This window comes from Heptranchias perlo, unplaced genomic scaffold (assembly GCF_035084215.1).
Source record: "Heptranchias perlo isolate sHepPer1 unplaced genomic scaffold, sHepPer1.hap1 HAP1_SCAFFOLD_138, whole genome shotgun sequence".
Lineage (NCBI taxonomy): Eukaryota > Metazoa > Chordata > Chondrichthyes > Hexanchiformes > Hexanchidae > Heptranchias > Heptranchias perlo.
Window position 1 is genome coordinate 878,323 of NW_027138624.1, and position 23,065 is coordinate 901,387.

Here is a 23,065-nt window from a genome sequence, read left to right on the forward strand (position 1 = left end):
TCACAAAAAAAACAGATGTTTGGTCTAAACCCTGACTCAGTACCTACCCAGTGACAGGGAGGGGAGCGCCTGATACCCTCATTTATTTCATGCAACAAACTGACAAGAAAACTAGTATTGATTCAAAATCGACCTGCAGATGGACACACACAGAAAAGAGACAACAGAAACAGACAGCAATTACTTGCATATATACATATATATATATATATATATCGCCTTTAACGTGGTCAGACGATTTAAGCTCGGTGAACTTGCTTCAGCTTTCTGAAATGTACTTGTCCATCCTTCAGAGATCACGGGAAATATATTTTTTGCCTTTCGAAAAAAGACGCGAAAAGCAGAGAAATGTTATGTTTTCAATACGGCTGGTGAAATGGCCGGGCTATTATAAATTAGTAGTCGCATTTGATTCATTTAAAGGCGACTACCTAAAAATCACTTAGTGGAAATTTGAAATCACGGTTACTATTTATTTAGGTCTGAAAGAAATAACAATCAACATGTCAGTCAGTGCCCGCGGTGAGACGGTGATGAACTTGTTTGCTGCGAAGTTCACCGCTGGGCTAAAGCTGACGCCGTTTAAAAGACGCGAACCCACTCAATGTAAAGGATGAGCTCATAACCAACAGGTCCCGTCAACGTCAAACACCTTCTTTCTTGTTCAATAGAGGGAGCAGAGGCGTGTACATCATCAGACGCCAGCAACTTTAAGAAATGGAACAGATAAAGGCACAGATGCAATTTCCAAATCTTTTCAATGCAAAGTCATTTCACTTTACTTAAAGTACCGTGAGGCTGAAAACGGGTCCCAGATGATTTGCGTTCACTCGTGACTTGTTTTCCAGTGTTTGTCCATCAGGTTTGCAATTCAATTTGTATTGGATATTGAAGATATTTCAGGATGATTGCACAACATACCACGTGTAAAGCAACCATCTTGATAACTTCAATCATCACACACTCTACATCGACGCTGCAGAGGCCCCAGCACCCCTTTCAATATTGTTTCTCTTAACTCACAGTTTTCAAAAGGGAATTGGATAAACGCTTGGATGGAAACATTTTCAGGGCAATGGAGAAACAGCAGGCGAGTGGGACTAACTGGACAGCTCTTTCAGAGAGCTGGCACAGGCACGACGGGCCGAATGGCGCTGTCTTATTCTATGATTCTATTAATAGATCAATTTCCGCCTTTCACTGAACCTCCCTAAATGGAGCGCAGTAATCGTGTCCCTGTGAAATGAGCTCCTGAACAGTTATACGGAAATTAGCGTGGCTGAGCGGTTTGAAACTCTGGTTCGGCTCCTAACAGGAAATTTCCTCTCTAAGTTAAATTAGTTTATCAATTATCTCCCCCCCTTTCGATCTTAAATGACTTTACACATTTTATGATCTCTTCTTCTACTGTCATGCCCACAATACCAGTCTCCCTGGTAAATGCTGAAGCAAAGTGATTATTTATTATTTCTGCCATTTCGCTGTCATTGCCTGTGAGTTTGTCGTGTGTATCCCTTAGTGGCCCTATTCCGATCCGAAACTTTCTTTTGCTGTTGATGTCTCTGGAATACTTTGCTTTTTTTTATATTCCTTTTTGCCTTTCTAATAGTTCTTTAGACTTCTTTCCCAGTCTTTTCACATTCCCCTCTCTCCTTTATTGTCCAGTGTGTGCCTTTTTCTTTACTTTCAATTTTGCCCTTATTTCTTTATTCATCCCTGGTGTGTCATTTCTGGCTAGTTTCTTCTTGCTTTTTAGTGGGATATATTTCTTCTGGACTCTATTGATCATCGTTTTAAATGTTTCCCACTGCTGTTCTATTTCTTTGTCCAGGTCATTAATATGTCAAACATTTCACCGTTCGAAACTTCTCAAGTCACATGTGCATGACAAAGCCAGTTGCTTTTGTGGGAGGAGCAAATCAACTTGGCAGAAAAATCAGCTGCAGCCCAATCCACAAATAAAATATTTCCACGTCTCAGTAAAAGTAAGAACTGTCAGAAGTGGGATTCGAACCCACGCCTCTGGAAGAGACTGCGACCTGAACGCAGCGCCTTAGACCGCTCGGCCATCTTGACTACCGACATTGCACTTGATTCTGCATAATTTCTGCACTGTTCGCCAGTGACAGCAGCATGAAAGTTTAAAAAGGTACTCGTTCAAAGTGGGGCTCGAACCCACGACCCTGAGATTAAGAGTCTCATGCTTTACCGACTGAGCTAGCCGGGCATGCATATACGTTGCCGCCTTATCTGTTATTGCAGCAAGCAGGAGATAGACTCCATTTCAATTATTGGAACCAATTCTGAGGGACAGGATAAACTGTCACTTCGAAAGGCACGGACGAATCAAGGACAGTCAGCATGGATTTGTTAAGGGGAGTTCGTGTCTCACTAACCTGATTGAATTTTTCGAAGAGGTGACAAGGAGGATCGATGAGGGTAGCGCAATTGATGTAGTCTACATGGATTTTAGCAAGGCTTTTGAAAAATTCCCACATGGCAGATTGGTCGAAAAAGTAAAGGCCCATGGGATCCAAGGGAATGTGACTTGTTGGATTCAAAATTGGTTCAGTGGCAGGAAGCAAAGGGTAATGGTCAATGGGTGTTTTTGCGGCTTGAAGGTTGTTTCCAGTCGGGTGCCGCAGGGCTCGGTACTAGGTCCTTTGCTTTTTGTGGTATACATTAACAATTTGGACTTAAACGTAGGGGGCATGGTTAAGAAATTTGCGGGTGACACAAAAATAGGCCGTGTGGTTGATAGCGAGGAGGAAAGCTCTCGACTGTGGGGGTTCAGGCAATTTTCTGATAACAAAGCACTCCATCTATCTCTGAACGAATTTTGAACGAATATGTGTGTTTGACCCGGCACAGGCACGATGGGCCGAATGATCTCCTCTTGTGGACTAACATAATACGATGATACTAAGTGTTGTCAGTCGGAAAAGCAACACATTGCAAATAAGAGCAGAGAGAGGAAACTAGTCTAACAGCATAACAGCACGGTGAGATATTGTATTTGAGAAGGATGAGGAGGGATAGTTTATCATGGTGGTAGTCACATACGGTATCATTTGTGACTTTGATAAGGAACATTTCATGCTGCGACAGGGGCGGAAAGCTAATTGGAGAGATTCAGCCCGGGCGCGGCCCCATCGTGCGCGGTGACACGGAGGGGGGTTGGGGGAAGTGTCAGAGCTCGAGGTCACCGGTGGAAGCAACATAAAAGTTTATAACGGTACTCGCCCAACGTGGGGCTCAAACCCACTACCCTGAGAGTTTTTAAAGAAAAGGGGGAACCAGCCACTGTCTGTATCTCTTGCTAAACTTGAAACAACACATTCCAAGTACGAGCAGAGAGAGGACACCATTCAGTTGCCCATTGTGTTTCCTAAAATGCAATTGGTTTCTGTAGTGTAGCTGTTATCACGTTTGCTTTAAATGTGGAAAGTTCCCGATTCGATACAGAGTAGTAACATTATGTCGGAACTTGGTCTCCATAAACATCCAGAACGATTTTCTTCTCCTGCCAAAAAGGGAGACAGTGGCTATTCCCTTCTTCTTTGTGAGTTGCATCTTTTACTTCATTAAACAGATCACATTGAGTGAGAGAAAACTGATCCACAGTATCGCTCATTTCAAGTTTTATTCCCGTTTAATCTGGAAGGACGTGTCAGCTTTGGACAGAGTGGCTTTTGAAAGGAGTTAGTCGGGTGGGATCGACGTACCTTTTCCGCTGGTGGGGGACAAGGGAACCTAACCAATCATGTGCCAAGTTCTCCTGAATTCTAAGGTGCAATGGAAACCGACCAACAAAAGCCTTTTTATTGACCGTGGAGGTTCAGACAATTTTCTGTTAACAAAGCGCTCAATCTATTTCTCTTGTCTGTTTCTCGATGTTTCCGGATATTGTCTGCATCTCTGCCCTGTGTTTATCTCACTATGTGTCCACCTGCAGGGTGGTTTTTGAACGAAGACGTGTGTTTGTCTTCTGTTTGTTACATTAAATAAATGAGGGCATCAGGTGTTTCCCTCCCTGATAATGGGGAACCAGAGGCAGAGTTTCGAGCAGGGTTCTGTTAATTGTGAAGACGTAAAGAAAAAATTAATTGCGGAATTATACAAACCAGCTCAAAGGGAAAAAACTGTGATCCCGACGTGATTTAAACACACAACTGTTTGATCCGGAGTGAGACGCGCTACCGTTGTGCTACGAGGTGTGGGTGCTATAATGGTTGTTTGTTTATATCAATGTTTATCCAGCACCACTTTATTTCTCCGATATTCGTGGAATGTGTTGGCTTTCAAATCCCCGCCCACTCCCACCGGATGTCAGGCAGCATCAGAAGGAGCCTTCACCTGTCAGCGGCAGCATGGCGCTCGCTTGCATCGCCTGCTGTCAGCGGACTGCAGCAAATTCAATTACATTCATCCTGCACCCAGAATTATCAGATCACAGGAAAAAGATGTGGGAAACTGCTCAAGATACATAACAGGAGGGGAAACTTCTGAAAAACACGTGGACTTTCGGTGTTTCTACTTCGATTAGAACTGCAAAAAAGAACGTGTGAAAATATAAACCATGGGTGTGATGTTTATCCTTGTAGGAAACTGCTCAAAATACATCACAGGACGGGAAACTTCTGTAAGACACGTGGACTTTCGATGTTTGGACTTTGGTTAGAACTGCAAAAAAGAACGAGTGAAAATTTAAACTATGGGTGTGATGTTTATATATAAAGTGAATGTTAGCGGATTTCTCCCGTCACTGTCGCAACTATGGGTTGTTAATCCATCAACAATAAGTAACTTCCGCTTGATTTTAGTCCGAGTGGTTACAAAATAGCAAGTTTAATAGATTGACTTACAACAGAGTTGCACTACAGCTGTCTTCAACTTTACATTCAATAGTATTATTATACTACAACTGTCTACAGATTACATTAATGACAAGCAATCAACACAACCTGAACTGTCTGCGAATCCAGGTATATCAGACCTGACCTTTGCGGACTGCCTGTGGCAATCGACTTCTGACTGTCCCCTATTGAGAGCTCGAACATTTGAGAAGGGACCATGCCCTATCTTTATACGATTCGGCTGCATTGTTCTGTACGTAAGCACCACTGATCTTAACTCATGGTCGTAAACCATCCCACTTTGCTGACTCTCAGAAACCACCAAGGATTGTTTCATGTCTTAGCGTTTATTTAGCCTTTCTCTGTCATTAGGTTTTAGATGCTTATACTAGGTTAGCACAACCTGGAGTTCAGGTGTCCAGGACACCCAAGTTCTCTGTTCATCAACATTTAATAGTTTCTCACCATTTCAAAAATATTCTGTTTTTCTGTTCTTCCTACCAAAGTGAATAACCTCATATTTCCCGACATTATACTGCATCTGCCACCTTCGCGCCCACACATTAATCAGTCTATATCACTTTGCAGACTCTTTGTGTCCTCCTCACAGCTTACTTTCCCATCTAGCTTTGAATCATCAGCAAACTTGGATATATCACACTCGATCCCTTCATCAAGTCATTAAAAGTCTTCCATAGGTATATCCATAGTAAACGGGTAGTAAGCGGACGGGTGAGACCGATCAGGGGCCAAAAAGGAGATCTACGCATGAAGGCATAGGTACTAAATGAGTATTTTGGCTGAGGTACTAAATGAGTATTTTGCATCTGTCTTTACGGAGGAAGAAAGTGCTGCCTAAATCACAGTAAAAGGAGAGGTAGTTGAGATACTGGATGAGGTGAAAATTGATAAAGAGGAGATACTAGAAAGGCTGGCTGTACTTAAAGTAGATAAGTCACCTGGTCCGAATGGGATGCATGCTAGGTTGCTGAGGGAAGTAAGGGTTTAAATTGCAGAGGTCCTGGCCATAATCTTTCAATCCTCCTTTGATATAGGTTTTGGTGCCAGAGAACTGGAGAATTGAAGATGTTCCACCCTCGTTCAAAAAAGTGTGTAAGGATAAACCCAGCAGCTAGAGGCCAGTCAGTTTAACCAAGGTGATGGGAAGCTTTTAGAAATGATAATCTGGGACAAAATTAACAGTCATTTGGACAAGTGTGGATTGATAATAGAAAGCCACTGTGGATTTGTTAAAGGCAAATCGTGATTGAGTTTTGTGATGAGTTAACAGAGAGGGCTGATGAGGGCAATGTGGTTGATGTTGTGTATATGGTCTTTCAAAAGGCGTTTAATAAAGTGCCACAAAATAGGCTTGTCAAAAGGGGCGATAATGGCTGCTTCTTTATTCTTTAAAAACGATTTATTTTATTTCATTCAACAGATAACTTTGAGTGAGCGAAAACTGATCCACATTGAGGCTTATTTCAAGTTTATACCCTTTGAATCTGAAAGGATATATTGGCCTTGGAAGGAGTGCAGCACAGATTCACCAGATTGTTACCAGGGTGCAATGCGTTAAATTATGAGAAGATGTTCTATAAACTAGGCTTAAAATCGCACAGGTCACACAGCAAAATGTTTTCATTTTTGATACATACATTAATGAGCTGGACTTGGGTATACAGGGTATAATTTCAAAGTTTGAAGATGACACGAAACTCGGGAATGTAGTAAACAATGTGGTGGATCGCATCAGATTTCAGGAAGACATAGACAGCCGGGTAAAATGGACTTTATTTATCAAGGCATAGAGTACAAAAGTAACAAAGTTATCCTAAACGTTTATAAAACACTGGTTCGGCTGCAGCTGGATTATTGTGTTCACTTCTGGGCACCGCACTTTAGGAAAGAGGTCAAGGCCTTGGAGAGGATGCAAAGGAGATTTGCTGGAATAGTATCAGGAATGAGGGACTTCAGTTATGTGGCGAGAATGGAGAAGCTGGGATTATCCCCTTGGAGCAGAGAAGGTTAAGAGGAGATTATTTGATAGAGGTGTTCAAAATTATGAAAGGTTTTGACAGAGCAAATAAGGAGAAACTGTTTTCAGTGGCAGAAGGGTCGGTAACCAGAGGACACAGATTTAAGGTAATTGGCAAAAGAGCCAGAGGCAACATGAGGGAACATAATTTATGCAGCGAGTTGTTATGATCTGGAATGCGCCGCCTGAAAGGTCGGGTGAAGCAGATTCAATAGTAACTGTCAAATGGGGATTGGATAAATACTTTAAAAGGAAAAAAAATGCAGGGCTTATGAGGAAAGAGCTTATGGGTGGTGAGACATCTTGGCTACCTCTTTCAAGGAGCTAGCACAGGCACGATGGTCCGAATGATCTCCTTCTGTGTTGCAACATATTAAGTGTTGCTGGACGGAGAAGCAACACGTTCCAAATCAGAACAGAGACAGGAGACTAAGCCAGTTCCCCATTGTTTTTAATGAGATAGCAGCGGGTTCCGTAGTGTAGCGGTTATCGCGTTTGCTTTACACGTTAAAGGTTCCCGAGCGTAAACATCATGTTGAAACTTGCTCTCCATAAACATCCAGAAAGGAGTTTTTTCTCCTGCCAAAAAGGGCGACAGTGGCTGCTCCCTTATTCTAGAAAAGCTGCATCTTTTACTTCACTAAACAGATAACTTTGAGTGAGAGAAAACTGATCCTCAGTGACGCTCATTTCAAGTTTTATTCCCTTTTACTCTAAAAGGGTTTTTTGGCCTTGGAAGGACCGCAGCTCAGATTTACCAGAATGTTAGCAGGGCTCGAAGGGTTAAATTATGAGCAGCGGTTACACACTTGTATTCCCTGGAATATCGAAGGCTTTTTAGGATTTTGAATGGTAGATAGACAAACCCTTTCCACTGGTGAGGTAGTCTATCACAATATCACAATCGCTATTTCACGTGTGAAAACGGCCCGACGCATCACTGAATGTCAGAGACGAGTCTCTTGGTGTCGCGTTCTGTACAGTGAATGTCATAACTTTTAAAAGGTGCAGAAAGTGTTCGGGGTTCACATACACAAACCTCGAATGGGAATGAGATTTTGTCAGAGGTTGCAGCCTTCCCAACTTCTCTTGCCCTTTGTGAGGCACCTGTTCAGGTTTAAATTTCCGAACTGGGTGAGATGGTGATCAGGGTACAGCAGACTCAGCAGTCCCGGGTGAGACAGAGAGAAATCTGCCCGGGAGCGGCCAAAATGTGTGCGGTGACACTGCACGGGAGGTCGAGGGGGGCGGGGGAGGGGGGAGTCAGAGCTGGGATTAGTCCCTGAAAGCAACATAAAAAGTTTGAAAGAGAATGTGTCCAACGTGGGGATCGACCCCACGACGCTAAAAGGAAGAGTCTCATGCTCTCCCGACTGAGCTAGTCTGGCTTGAAAAACGCAGCCACTCTTGTCTGTAAGCTCGCTCCTGGGTGTCCATGCACAGCAATCCCAACACAACGTCCATATCATTGGCTGTGTTCATCTGTGTGTGTGTGTCCAACTGCAGGTTGATTTTGAACGAATACGAGTGTTTGTCTTCTGTTTGTAACAATAAATAAAAGAGGGCATCAGACACTTCCGTCCCTGACGCTGGGGAACCAGTGAGACAGACTTGTTATTGTGAAAACGCAAGTAAAGCATTAATTGCGGAATTATACAGATTCTTATCAGCGCCAGAAGTAGCTTTACAATATATACACCCCAATAGATAAATGCAGAATACAGATTCATGTAAATATATTTGCAACGAACAGAGTCACTAAACCAGAAATATTATTTGGACCTAATACAAACGCTCCCAGATATGTTTTAGCGCTTCCTGTGCCTTCCCACGTGGTTAGGATTCAGCGCTTTCAGCGCTGCGGCATGCGTTCGATTCCCGGTCAGGGCGTTTGCTCTTCAAAAAACAATTGACAATTTTGTCGAATCATAGCAAATTTACGGCACAGAAGGAGGCCATTCGTCCCATCGCGTCCGCGCCGGCCGAAAATGAGCCACCCAGCCCAATCCCACTTTCCAGCACACGGTCTGCAGCCTTGCAGGTTCCACCACTTCAGGTGCATATCCAAGTATTTTTGAAATGTAATGAGGGATTCTGCCTCTCCCATCCCTTCAGGCAGTGAGTTCCAGAACCCCATCATCCTCTGGGTGAAAACAAATTCTCCTCGGCTCCCCTCTAATCTTTCCACCAATCACTTTAAATCTATGCCCCCTGGTTATTGACCTTCCTGCTAAGGTAAATAGGTCCTTCACATCCACTCTATCTCGGCCCTTCATAATTTTGTACACCTCAATTAAATCACCCCTCAGCCTCCTCGATTCCATAGAAAACAACCCCAGCCTATCCAATCTTTCCTCACAGCCAAAATTCTCCAGCCCTGGCAATCTCCTCGTAAATCTCCTATGCAACCTCTCTCGTGCAATCACATCTTTTTTGACCAGTCTGCCAATTGGGACCTTGTCGAAAGCCTTGCTAAAATCCATCCAGACTACATCAAAGTACTCCAGGTGTGTTCTCACCAAAGCCCTATTTAATTGCAGCAAGACTTCCTTACTCTTATACTCCAACCTCCTTGCAAAAAGGCCAACATACCATTTTTCTCCCTAATTGCTTGCTGAACCTGCATGTTAACTTTCTGTGATTTGTTTACAAGTACACCCAACTCCCTCTGAATAACAACATTTATTGGACTCTCACCTTTTGAAAAATATTCTGCTTTTCTATTCTTGCTACCAAAGTGGACAATTTCACATTTTCCCACATTATACTCCAACTGCCACTTTCTTACCGAATCAATTAACCTGTCCACCTCCCTTTGCGTCCTCCTCACGGCATAATTTCCCACCTACCTTTGTATCATCAGCAAACTTGGATACATTACACTCGGTCCCCTCATCTAAGTCATTAATATAGAATGTAAACAGCAATTGCAACATTTATTGTCCGCCCAGGATCGAAAGCAGGGCCGTTCGCGTGTAAAGCGAACTGGTAACCACGACACCACAAAAAACCGCTGGTGACTTATTCTGAACAGAGGGGAACTGACCAGCCATCTCTGTCTGTTCTGATTGGGACAGTTTTACTTCTCTTTAAACAACATCTCTCCTGTCCCACACTAAAATCATGGAATAGAATCATCGAACATGACAGCACAGAAGGAGGCCATTCGGCCGTGTTGCCCTGCCGACTCTTTGAAAGAGCTGTCCAATTTAGTCCAAAAAACCCAGCCTTTTCCCCGTAACCTTGCAAGTCAGTCCTCTTCAAGTACCTGTCCAATTGCCTTTTGAAAGTTCCAATGAAAGCTGCTTCCACCAGCCTTTCAGGGAGTGGCTACCAGATCGGAACAACGCTCTGTGTGAAAAAAAAATCTCCTCATTTCCCCTCCAGTCCTAAAAGCTCTCAATCCTTCTCCACGGATGACTTTTACAAACATTTCATTCATCAAAACCACACAAGTTACACAGGAAAAAGTCTTTATTTTCAAGTATTTAACGTTCCGAAGGAGCTCCCTAATTTCCCTCCCCTAACCTGATGAATCAGATCATTCTCGACCGGATCCTTTTCCACATGTACTGGCCTCCCCTCCTCCGGAAGTAGCCATTCTGATTCTGTGACTGTGACCAGCTTTGTTCGGGCAGTTTGTTTGACAGGGACCTCACACCGCACCCTCCTCCCGTGTTTTCTTCCACATCCGCAGATTGGGGCCGGGCCTGGACTGATTTTTTTTTCTCTGTCTCACCCGGGGCCGCTGAGTCTCCGACTCAGATCACAAACCAGCTCTCCGACACCCGATCACCAACTCACCCAGTTTGTTAATTGAAACCGGAGCAAGTGCCTCGTCAGAGGGCAAGAGATGGCGGGGAGGCAGCAACCTCTGACAAAATCTCAAGCTCATCAGAGAGATTTGTGAATCTGAACACCGAATAACCTTCTGCTCCTTTCAAAGTTTTAGACCATTTTACGCACTTTATTTCAGGAGTCTACTTCAAAGTGTTCAGTGGTTATGAGACCAGGAATCTGGTGCAACCGTTGTTGAATGTGAAAGGATTGCAGCCCAATTTACACGAGAGAAAGCTCGCGCCTGGAAGTTTGTGAGGAGCAAGTTCCAGCAAATTTTTTCTGACCCGGGATTAAACCGGGAATTTTTCACGTGTGAGGCCAACATGATAACCATTACATCACGAAAACATTGATTTATTCCAGCCCAGGACAGATGGACGTGTTAAGGGAGAAAGTGAACTGCTGACTCCCACTTCTGGGGGATGTCCCAAAGCGCTTCATAGAGGTGTAATCAAAAAGAAAGAATCATAGAATCACAGGAGGCCGTTCGGCCCATCGTGCCTGTGCCAACTCTTTACCAGCTCTTTAAACGAAATGGTGCAATTTTAAAGGGGATGCGGGAACAGAGAGACCTGGGGCTATACGTACACAAATCTTTGAAGGTGGCAGGACAAGTTGAATAGTTTGAGGAAAAAAAAGTGTTCGGAACCGTTGACTTTATTAATAGAGGCATAGAGTACAAAGGCAAGGAACTTATGCTAAACCTTTATAAATCACTGGTTAGGCCCCAGCTGGCCACCACACAATTCTGCCCACCACACTTTAGGAAGGATGTCAAGGCCTTGGAGAGGGTGCAGAGGTGATTTACTAGAATGGTGCCAGGGATGAGGGACTTCAGTGAGGTGGAGACACTGGAGAAGCTGGGGTTGTTCTCCTTTGAGCAGAGACGGTTGAGGGGAGATTTGACAGAGGTGTTTAAAATCATGAATGGTTTTGATAGAATAAATCAGGAGAAACTATTTCCAGTGCCAGAAAGGATGGTAACCAGAGGACACAGATTTAAGGTAATTGGCAACAGAGGTGAGATGAGGAGATTTTTTTTTTACGCAGCGAGTTGCCATGATCTGGAATGCGCTGCCTGAAAGGGTGGTGGAAACAGATTCAATAATAACATTCAAAGGGGAACTGGATAAATACTTGAAGGGGAAAATTTTGCAGGGCTATGGGGAAAGGGAAGGGGAGTAGGTCCAATTGGATAGCTCTTTCAAAGAGTTGGCACAGGCACGATGGGACGAATGGCCTCCTTCTATGATGTTTCCATGCTGTGATTCTATGTTATGGAGGATTTTCTGATGCAGTGGATATTCGGGGCAGAGGACCAAGTGGGGATTGAGCTCGACGGCAAGTGTATACAGTTCGTTCAAAGGACTGAAGCCGATGGTTTCATTCTTCCCGTCGTTTAGCAGCAGGAAATTAGTCGGCCATGCTGGCGACTTTTTTTTGTCTTCAATCATGGGATGTGGGTGTCAATGGCAAGATCAGCATTTATTGCCGATAACCTAATTGCTCTTGAGAAGGTGCTGGTGAGCCGCCTTCGTGAACTGCACCTTTCGTTGACTGTGTCATTGACATTTTCTGGATAGAGAGAAACTATTTCCGCTGGTTGGGGATTCTAGGACTTGGGGGCACAGTCTAAAAATTAGAGCCAGATCTTTCAGGAGTGAGATTAGAAAACACTTCGACACACAAAGGGTGGAAGAAATTTGGAACTTTTTTCCCCTAACGGCAATTGATGTTTGCTTAATTGCAATTTTTAAATCTGAGATCGATAGCTTTTTGCCAACCGAAGGTATTCAGGGATATGGGCCAAAGGCAGGTATGTGGAGTGAGATCACAGGTCAACTACGATCTTATCAAATGGCGGAGCGGACTCGAGGGGCTGAATGGCCTACTCCTGTTCCGATGGTACATTTCCCCGAGTGTCTGTTCTCTCCATAGTTGTTGCCTTGTGTTTAAAGCATATTTTCGTTTAAAGCTCGTTTTGGGGATGAGCCGGTGGGCGGCAAAACGTGCCGTGGATCGAGACCTTGTTGCTTTTTGCGGGAAGAGCAAATCAACTGGGCCGAAAAATCAACCGCAGCTCCAGCAACAAATAAAATAGGAGTCAAAATAACTGATGTCAGAAGTGGAATTCGAACCCACGCCTCCAAAAGAGACTGCGACCTAAACACAGCGCCTTAGACCGCTCGGCCATCCTGACTTACAAATGGCTACTTCACTCGCCACCCTTTCCACATTGAGACCCCCCCGGAGAAAGTTTCACTCACTCCAGTGCTTGGTAAGATAAATGCTGCTGGAAAGGCTCGGTGAGCGGGATGCCACCTCCCCGGGTTTTCCTGAGCCTATTGTACTTTATTCCTATTTAATCACGGGAATATCCGCAATCAGGAGCTAAAAATAATTAAAAGCTGAATCACAGAGAAAGTGAAATCCATATTACATCTGATAAATTAACCAACGGTGGTCTAGTGGTTAGGATTCGGCGCTTTCGCCGCCGCGGCCCGGGTTCGATTCCCGGTCAGGGAAGCAACTTTTGAACACTTGTATTCATCGCATGAACTGACTCAAAGTCTGTGGGAAGAAAAAAAAACAATCATTGTTTTCATCACCATTAATTAACCGATAACGTTATTTTGCAGAATGAAAGGCGACTGAGGGAAGTTGGAAAACTTTAATAATTTCTTTTGTGCGATGAACTTTTTATCCCTTCTCATTTTACACACTGTATTTTTAAGGGCTCGGTTTAAAATGTTCAGTGCTCGTGAGACCACGAATTTGTGTTAAATTTAACAGACCGGCTATTTCACAGAGAAAAAATAAATTTGCCCCAACATAATGTTTCTGCTCAGGATTGAACCTGGGACTTTCCACGTATAAAGCAAACGTGATAACTGCTACACTGCAGAAACCTCTGTTTGGGTTATCAGCCAGAAGTTCGAATGACTGCATTGATTCTCTTTCATAACTATTCAGTTGATCGAAGTTGCACAAGTCACAAAAGAAAAATGTTCATTTCAAAGTTATTAAACTCCCAAATGTGGCCTGCCTTGTTTGGACATGGGTTGACCCAGACGTCACAGCCTCAACAAAGCATATTGTGAACATTTCCATTGGGAACAGGAGGAGGCCATTCAGCCCCTTGAACCTGTTCCGCCCTTCAATTAGATCAGAGATGATCTGTAACTGAAATCCATTAACCTGCCTTTGCTCCGTGTCCCTCGATACCCTTACCCAACGAAACTCTATCGATCTCAGTCTTCAAAGCTTCAATTGACTCCCAGCATCCACAGCCTTTTGGGGGACAGCGTTCCAGACTTCTTCTGCCCTTTGTGTAAAAAAGTGCTTCCTGTTTTCGAACCTGAATGGCATGGTTCGAATTTTTTAAGGTTATGTCCACCTCGTTCTTGATTCCCCAGAGGAAATTGATTCTCTCTCTCTATTCTATCGAATCATTTGAACATGTTAAACACCTCGCTCAGACCGCCCTTCAATCTTCCATACTCGATGGAATACGAGCTCAGTCTATGCAGCCTGTCCTCATAATTTAACCTTTTTAGCCCCGGTAACATTCTGGTGAATCTGCTCTGCACCCCCTCCAAGGCCAATCTATCCTTCCTGAGGTGCAGTGTCCAAAACTGAACGCAGTTACTCCAGACGCAGTCTAACCAGAGCTTTATATAACTGGAACATAACTTCCACTTCTTTATATTCCAGCCCCCTCAGATAAAGGCTAACATTCCGTTAGCCTTTTAAATTATTTTTGGACCCGCCCGTTAGCTTTTACTGATTTATGTGAATGAACCGTTAATTCTCTCTGCTTCTCCACAGTTCCGAGCTTCTTACCATTTGGAAAATACCCTGACCATCGGTCCAAAGTGGATAACCCCACATTGAACTCCATCTGCCATAGTTTTGCCGACTCACTTAATCTATCAATGTCCCTTTGCAAATTTCCAATCGCATTCCACACTACTTACTGCACCACCTAACTTAGTGTCATCAGCAAACTTGGATATACGACTCCCTGTTCCTTCATCTAAGTCATTGATAAATATGGTGACAAGCTGAGACCCCAGTTACAGATCCCTGGGGGACACCACTAGTCGCATCCTGCCAATTGGAGTATGTACCCATTATCCCTACTCTCTGTCTCCTATCTCCTAACCAATTCTCTACCCATGTCAATACATTGCCTCAAGTTCCATACGCTTTCATTTTTGCCAACAGTCTCTTGTGTGGAACCTGATCAAATGCCTGTCGGTATTCCATATAAATAATATCATAGGAACATAGGAACAGGAGTAGGCCATTCAGCCCCTCGTTCCTGCTCCGCCATTTGATAAGATCATGGCTGATCTGTGATCTAACTCCATGCACCCGCCTTTGGCCCATATCCCTTAATACATTTGGTTGCCAAAAGCTATCTGTCTCAGATCTAAATTTAGCAATTGAGCTAGCATTAATTGACGTTTGCAGAAGGGAATTCAAAACTTCTACCACCCTTTGTGTGTAGAAATGTTTTCTAATCTTGCTCCTGGAAGGTCCGGCTCTAATTTTTAGACAAAATGGTGGCAAGTTCGCCGGACATCTTGGACAAAATGGCTGTAAGCACGGTGGCCATCTTGGACAAAATGGCGGCAAGTCCTTCGCGGCTGTTCGACAGGAACAGAAGGAGGCCATTAAGCTCTTCAAGCCTCTTATATGGGAACTGAAGGTCATTCAGCCTCTGAAGGATGTTACACAGGAAAAGGAGGAGGCCATTCAGCCCCTCAAGCCCGTTACATCGTTACTGGAGGCTGATCATCCCCTCAAGCCTGTTATATAGAATCAGGAAGAGGTCATTCAGCACTTCGAGCCTGTTATACAGCAACTTGAGGCCAATCAGCCCCTCCAGCCTGTCAAATCGCAAATTGAGGAGGCCATTCAGCCCCTCGAGCCTGTTATTTGGTACGGAAGGCCATTCAGCCGTTCGAGCCTGTTATACATGAACTAGACGCCAATCAACCCTTCAAGCCTGTCAGATAGCAACAGGAGGAGGCCATTCAGCCCCTCGAGCCCCTTACACCAGATCTGGTGACAAATCAGCCCCTCAAGCTTGTTACATAGGAACAGGAGGAGGCCACTCCGCCCCTCGAGCGTGTTATACGGGAACTGAAGGCCATTCAGCCCCTCGAGCCCATTACACCGGAACTGGAGGCCAGTAAGACCCTCAAGCCTGTTACATAGGAACAGGAGGAGGCCATTCAGCCCTTCGAGCCTTTTATACAGGAACTTGACGTCAATCAACCCTTCCAGCCTGTCAGATAGCAACAGGAGGAGGCCATTCAGCCCGGATCGCGTTACACCAGACCTGGAGGCCAATCAGCCCCTCAATCCTGTTACATAGGAATAGCAGCAGGCCCTTCAGCCCCTCGAGCGTGTTATACGGGAACTGAAGGCCATTCAGCAGCGCGAGCCTGTAACACTGTAATAGGATTCGGTAAATAAGCCCCTCGAGCTTGTTGCACTGGAACAGGAGGGGGCCATTCAGCCCTTCGAGACTGATATACAGGATCGGGACGCCATTCAGCCCCTCGCACATGTTACAAAGGAACAAGATGAGTCCATTCAGCCACACGAGCCTGTTACATAGGAACAGGAGGAGACAATTCAGCTCCTCAACTGTTCCGCCATTCAATTAGATCATGGCTGATCTGTATCTTAACTCCATCTACCCGCCTTGGTTCCAGAATCCTTCATACCCTTGCCGAACAAAAGTCTATCAAACTCCGTTTTGAAATTTCGTATTGAGCCCCAGCCTCAACAGACTTTTGTGGGAGAGAGTTCCAGATTTCCACGGCCCTTTTGTGAAGAAGTGCTTCCTGACATCACCCCTGGACGGCCTAGCTCTAATTTTAAGGTTATGCCCCTTTGTTCTAGACTCCCCCAACAGAGGAAATAGTTTCTCTCTATCTGCCCTATCAAATCCTTTCATCATCTGAAACACCTCAATGCAGTCACGTCTTAATCATCTATATTCAGGGGAATACAAGCCTTGTCCATTCAACCTGTCCTCATAATTTAAACCTATTCGCCCCGATATCATTCTGGTAAATCTGTGCTGCAGCCCTTCCAAGGCCAATGTATCCTCCCTGAGGTGCAGTGCCCAGAACTGAATGCAGTCCTCCAGATGGGCTCTAACCAGTGTTCTGTACAGCTGGAACATAACTTCCACCTCTTTATATTCCAGCCCTCGAGAAATAAAGACCGACATTCCATTAGCCTTTTTAATTATTTTTGTAACTGTCCACTAGCTTTTAATGATTTCTGTACTTGGACCCCTAAATCTCTCTGCTCCTCCACAGTTCCGAGCTCCTCACCATTTAGAAATCTCTCTGATCTATCTTTCTTAGATCCGAAGTGGATGACCTCGCATTTCCCCACATTGAACTCCATTTGCCACAGTTTTGCCCACTCACATAATCTCTTAATGTCCTGGGAATGCTTGGTGCTTTTGTTTGGTTGGAGAATGCTTCATATCAGATCGTTATTTTAAAAAGATTACATTGATTTTTATTTTGTACAGTTTGAACAAGTTCATTATTCCCCGATCAGTAAAATGTCGGTGGTTTTCATATACTGGTGACAGTTCAGAGATAGTTGCCTTTTTGCCTAATTTAATGAAGTCAAATTTTTCTTATTTAAAATCAGTTGTATTTCTAAGCTTGAAAAGCAGCTCCTCTGTTAGGTGAGGCTTCACTCCCAATGTCTCAGTGTTTCCACTTGTCCTGATATCAATGTAACATTTGAAGGGCTCCAGGTAATGAACAGTGAAACCCCTTCAGATTATCTCAGCCCACTCGTTCTATCCAGTGCCTAATAGTGCCTGCTCTTCAGAGGGTGACAGAGTCACACTACACTGGAGCTTGTTTTAGACTTTAACTGACAAACAAATTGATGAAACAGTAAGAGAGAAACAAATAGTAGCAGTAAGACGACAGTTTTACTGTAAAGCTCAACCAGATCCTGATTGGAAAATAAAGTAATAAATAATTCACAAATACTATACGGAACTGTGACCGAACCTTTTAACATCCTGGTTCTTTGTTGTCTTTTTCTCACAGACTGTGGAAACTGTCGACTTGATTAACATTCTCAGAGATTCCAAACAGACTCACCAGTTTGAAAAAGACAGGCTGATAAATGGCTCCAAAACAGTGACTGGGAGCCAGTCACTTTCAGCAATGATCTGTTTAATTCAAAAGAAGCTGCCAATCAAAACTGTACGAGAAGAAATGACCCCGGAGGTTTGTATCTCAATCAAATCTTTGACTTTGTAAGGTGCAGCCTGCCTTTAAGAGGTGCAGCCTTCCTTTAAGAGGTGCAGTTTGCCTTTAAGAGGTGCTAATCACTCACGCAATATTGCCCCCCTTGCTGGTGAGAAGCCGCTCAACAGCGCAGCCAGGTCTGACTGCTCGCAGGAATCAGGTAAATCATCAGGCAGCACCAATCTCACGGACTGTCTGCATCTCAACGACCGGGTGCAGGTTAATCATGTGGGGGTTAATCGCCCCCCGCGCCCGGATTCGGGGTTATCGAATTTAACCCCGTGCATATCTTTATATATATTTTACATGGAATACAGCACGGCACAGAAACAGGCCATTCGGCCCATCTGGGTGAAGAAGTCTCTCCGGGGTTCCCAATTTTACTCCAACAACAACAACATTATATATCTTTGTATACTACATAGAATTACACAGAATGTACAGCAGAGAAACAGGGGCCATTCGGCCCAACTGGGTAAATAAGTATCCCATGGAGTCCCCACAGTGACTCAGTGATTCCACAATGCACCCAGTGATAGTGTCCCATTGATCCACAGTATCCCAGTGATCCACAGTGCACCCAGTGATAGTGTCCCATTGATCCACAGTGTCCCAGTGATCCACAGTGCACCCAGTGATAGTGTCCCATTGATCCACAGTGTCCCAGTGATCCACAATGCACCCAGTGATAGTGTCCCATTGATCCACAGTGTCCCAGTGATCCACAGTGCACCCAGTGATAGTGTCCCATTGATCCACAGTGTCCCAGTGATCCACAGTGCACCCAGTGATAGTGTCCCATTGATCCACAGTGTCCCAGTGATCCACAGTGCACCCAGTGATAGTGTCCCATTGATCCACAGTGTCCCAGTGATCCACAGTGCACCCAGTGATAGTGTCCCATTGATCCACAGTGTCCCAGTGATCCACAGTGCACCCAGTGATAGTGTCCCAGTGATCCACAGTGTCCCAGTGATCCACAGTGCACCCAGTGATAGTGTCCCATTGATCCACAGTGTCCCAGTGATCCACAGTGCACCCAGTGATCCCTCAGTGATCACAGTGACCCGGTGATCCAGCTGCACAACCAGTGATAATACCACAATGCTCCCTAATTGATCCCAGTGATCCCACATTGCAGTCAGTAATTCCACAGTGCACCCAGAGGTCCCAGTATCCCAGTTTACTGCATTTGTGTAAAAGTTTGAGAGACTGTCTTTATATACAACAACTTGCGTGTATAAAATAACGTGTGTGTATTTATATATATATATATATATATGTATATATATATAACATTTCTGTATTACATAGAATGGGTAAAGTAGTTTCTCCTGGAACCCCATGAAGCTGAAACAAAATGGCGGCCAGTAAGGCGGCCATCTTAAACAATATGGCCGCCAGTTTCCCAGTGATGCCACAGGAAGCCAATGATCCCACAATGTCCCACTGATCCCACAATGTCCCACTGATCCCACAATGTCCCAGTGAACCTGCAGTATCCCACTGATCCCACAATGTCCCACTGATCCCACAATGTCCCACAATGTCCCAGTGAACCTGCAGTATCCCACTGATCCCACAATGTCCCACTGATCCCACAATGTCCCACTGATCCCACAATGTCCCACTGATCCCACAATGTCCCAGTGAACCTGCAGTATCCCACTGATCCCACAATGTCCCACTGATCCCACAATGTCCCACTGATCCCACAGTGGCCCACTGATCCCACAATGTCCCAGTGAACCTGCAGTATCCCACTGATCCCACAATGTCCCACTGATCCCACAGTGGCCCACTGATCCCACAATGTCCCAGTGAACCTGCAGTATCCCAGTGATCCCACAATGTCCCACTGATCCCACAGTGGCCCACTGATCCCACAATGTCCCAGTGAACCTGCAGTATCCCACTGATCCCACAATGTCCCACTGATCCCACAGTGGCCCACTGATCCCACAATGTCCCAGTGAACCTGCAGTATCCCACTGATCCCACAATGTCCCACTGATCCCACAGTGGCCCACTGATCCCACAATGTCCCAGTGAACCTGCAGTATCCCACTGATCCCACAATGTCCCACTGATCCCACAGTGGCCCAGTGATCCCACAATGTCCCAGTGAACCTGCAGTATCGCAGTGATCCCATAGCAACCCATGATCCCACAGTGCTCCCAGTGATCCCACAGTGACCCAGACACAATTCACGTGAGCCCCATTGGGTGCAGCCTGTGGTGAAGGCCTCGGTCAGTCCCCTGTGGAGAGAAAACTTCTTGTCCAAGGAATCCTCCTCCTCCCAAAAATTCTCTTTCCACAACTTCATGTTACAGCAATTCCACTAAAAAATCCTTTAATTGATTAAAAACAAAGCAAACGATTAAAAAGGCACAGCAAGAGCCCAGAGCTCCCTCACACTCACTCACACACACACATTCACACTCAGTCATTCACTCATTCCATTCCATAGGCAGGCAATCTCTCAGCAAACACCACTGACAAACACACTCCCCAGTTACAAAGCAGAGAATCTGAAGAAGAGGAAGAAAAGTTGGGACAGAGAGAGACAGAAAGACACTCAGGCAGACTGAAGAGCACATATTGCTTTTCTCTCTCTCTAATACAAGTTTGCAGGGTTTTCTCTCCTGCTTTGCCAATCACTCCCTCACCCACCCCATCCCCCATCACCCCTCCCCTTAAAGGTGTTGGTCTGTCTGCCTGTCCTGGTTAGTGTTCGCTGCAGCGTCCAAATTGCCCCTGTGCTCATTTTCTCTTCTGTTCCTGGAGCAGGCAACAAAAAGCCCGGGCATTTTTTTCTACTTCACCCTTTATGTTGCAGTTTGCAAAGGTGAACGAACTTTCCCTTTGCTCTTTTCTCTTGTTTTAATTAGCAGTGGACGAAAGCCCAGTAGTTTGTGTTCAGCTTACAGTTTGTGGCTTTTTCCAATTAGCCAAAGATTTCAAATAAATTCATGACATATAAAAGAGCCAAAGCAATTTTTTAAAAACCTAATATACAGCAAGATCCCTCACTCAGTTACAGGGACAATCTCTCAGCAACATTCATTTACACAGAAACAAAGCCCAATTTATAAACGAGAAGAATCGAAAGAGTAGAAGATTGAGAAACAATCTTTATCGACAACAACAACTTATATATACATATATATATAAGAACATAAGAAATAGGAGCAGCAGTACGCCAATCGGCCTCTCGAGCCTGCTCCACCATTCAATAAGATCATGGCTGATCTGATCCTAACCTCAAATTCATGTCCAATTTCCTGCCCGCTCCCCGTAACCTCTAATTCCCTTCACTTCTAGAAAACTGTCTATTTCTGTTTTAAATTTATTTAATGATGTAGCTTCCACAGCTTCCTGGGGCAGCAAATTCCACAGACCTACCACCCTCTGAGTGAAGAAGTTTCTCCTTATCTCAGTTTTGAAAGAGCAGCCCCTTATTCTAAGATTATGCCCCCTAGTTCTAGTTTCACCCATCTTTGGGAACATCCTTACCGCATCCACCCGATCAAGCCCCTTCACAATCTTATATGTTTCAATAAGATCGCCTCTCAATCTTCTGAACTCCAATGAGTAGAGTCCCAATCTACTCAACCTCTCCTCATATGTCCACCCCCTACAACAGCAAATTGTATCCATATGTATATATATATATATATATATATATGTGTGTGTGTGTATTATCAAAACTACTATTACAAGCATCCATGAGGGCTGTGGGGGAAAAGCAGAGCAGGAAATGGGAATGATTGAATCGCGCTTTCAAGGAGCTGGCACAGGCAGGGTGGGCTGAATGGACTCCTCTTGCACCGTGCCTGCTATCAAAATGTGAATCGATGAACAACAACTTCAACGCCATGAACCTGAAACAAAATAGCACCCGAAAGGCGGCCATCTTACTGAGGGGCAAGGTGGAGCTTGTTGTGATGAGAGACACAGAGAGGGATAATTTGCATTTTCTGTTGAATCACTGTTGCACTGTAGTTAAAAATACAAACTGAGTGAGAATGGCACGAGCTGGTGTTTAACATAAAGACAGCGGTGCAGTGAGGGAATTAAACATCAAAACGTGAACTTCTGCCAAAAAAATGAATTCACATTTGGTTATTTGGACTGAATGGTGACAGAAAAGGAGAGACCAGACATTCGGAGGAAAGGTCCAATCAACCATTTTTTGTAGAGAATGTAATTCTAGCTTCTATTAAATAAATCAGAGTAAAATTGGACTCAATCTGAATGTAGTTCTGATCTGGGATTTAATTCATTTCTCCATTATTCATATTTTTCTTTAATCTGAAACAATAACAGTATTTTAACAGTAACAGAACAGGAGAGTGCTATGGGACCCTGTCCAGTTTATTAACACTGCAGAAGGGGTAAAAATACATATTATTTATTGCAGAATTCAGCAGCTCACTGGGAAAGTAACACATGGTACAGATGGAGGAGCAAAAAGGTGGAAAGTGATTTTACACTTTAATTTGGAGCAATAACTTTTTATCTCCACAAGGTTTAGTTTTACATTTAATTAATGGGCTCTTTATCCTAAACAAACTTCAGGCACAAACCATGGCTTTATAAAGAAAGCAATCATTTATTATTAATTCAATAGAAAAAATGAGATTAGAATTTAAACATCATCTTGGGTTTATGCCCGATTTAGAATTGCTTTAGCTAAAATTAAACAACACATTCTCAATTCTCAAAATGAATAACCGTTTGGAAATCAAATGTTTATCGTAGACTAAGCCCATAACGAAAGTTTTAGACTTGCCGAGAAGATTCCAGGTATTTTGATGGATACCGTTGTAGTGTAGTGTGACTTTCTCTGTTAGACAGGTCATCTGCTTCACAGGCAATCTGTAAACCAGCATCGAGGCATCAAGCTGGGAGATAGCGAGCAGTCAGGAAGATTCCAGGTGAGGTGGTGCTGCCAGGAAGCGAAAGGTGATGTTGGAGCAGTTATGGTGGATCTGTGTCTCTCTCCACTCAAATTCTGCCC

The 23,065-nt window shown here is 44.3% G+C and overlaps 3 non-coding genes across 3 annotated transcripts; all 3 read right to left on the reverse strand.

Annotated features, from left to right (window-relative positions):
* Positions 1-1,993: 1,993 nt before the first annotated feature.
* On the reverse strand, positions 1,994-2,076 carry trnal-cag (transfer RNA leucine (anticodon CAG)). Its single transcript has one exon. It is a non-coding gene; the product is annotated as a tRNA-Leu (tRNA).
* Positions 2,077-2,154: 78 nt separating this feature from the next.
* Positions 2,155-2,227, reverse strand: trnak-cuu (transfer RNA lysine (anticodon CUU)). Its single transcript has one exon. It is a non-coding gene; the product is annotated as a tRNA-Lys (tRNA).
* Positions 2,228-12,851: 10,624 nt separating this feature from the next.
* Positions 12,852-12,934, reverse strand: trnal-uag (transfer RNA leucine (anticodon UAG)). The gene has a single exon. It is a non-coding gene; the product is annotated as a tRNA-Leu (tRNA).
* Between the last annotated feature and the right edge of the window lie 10,131 nt (positions 12,935-23,065).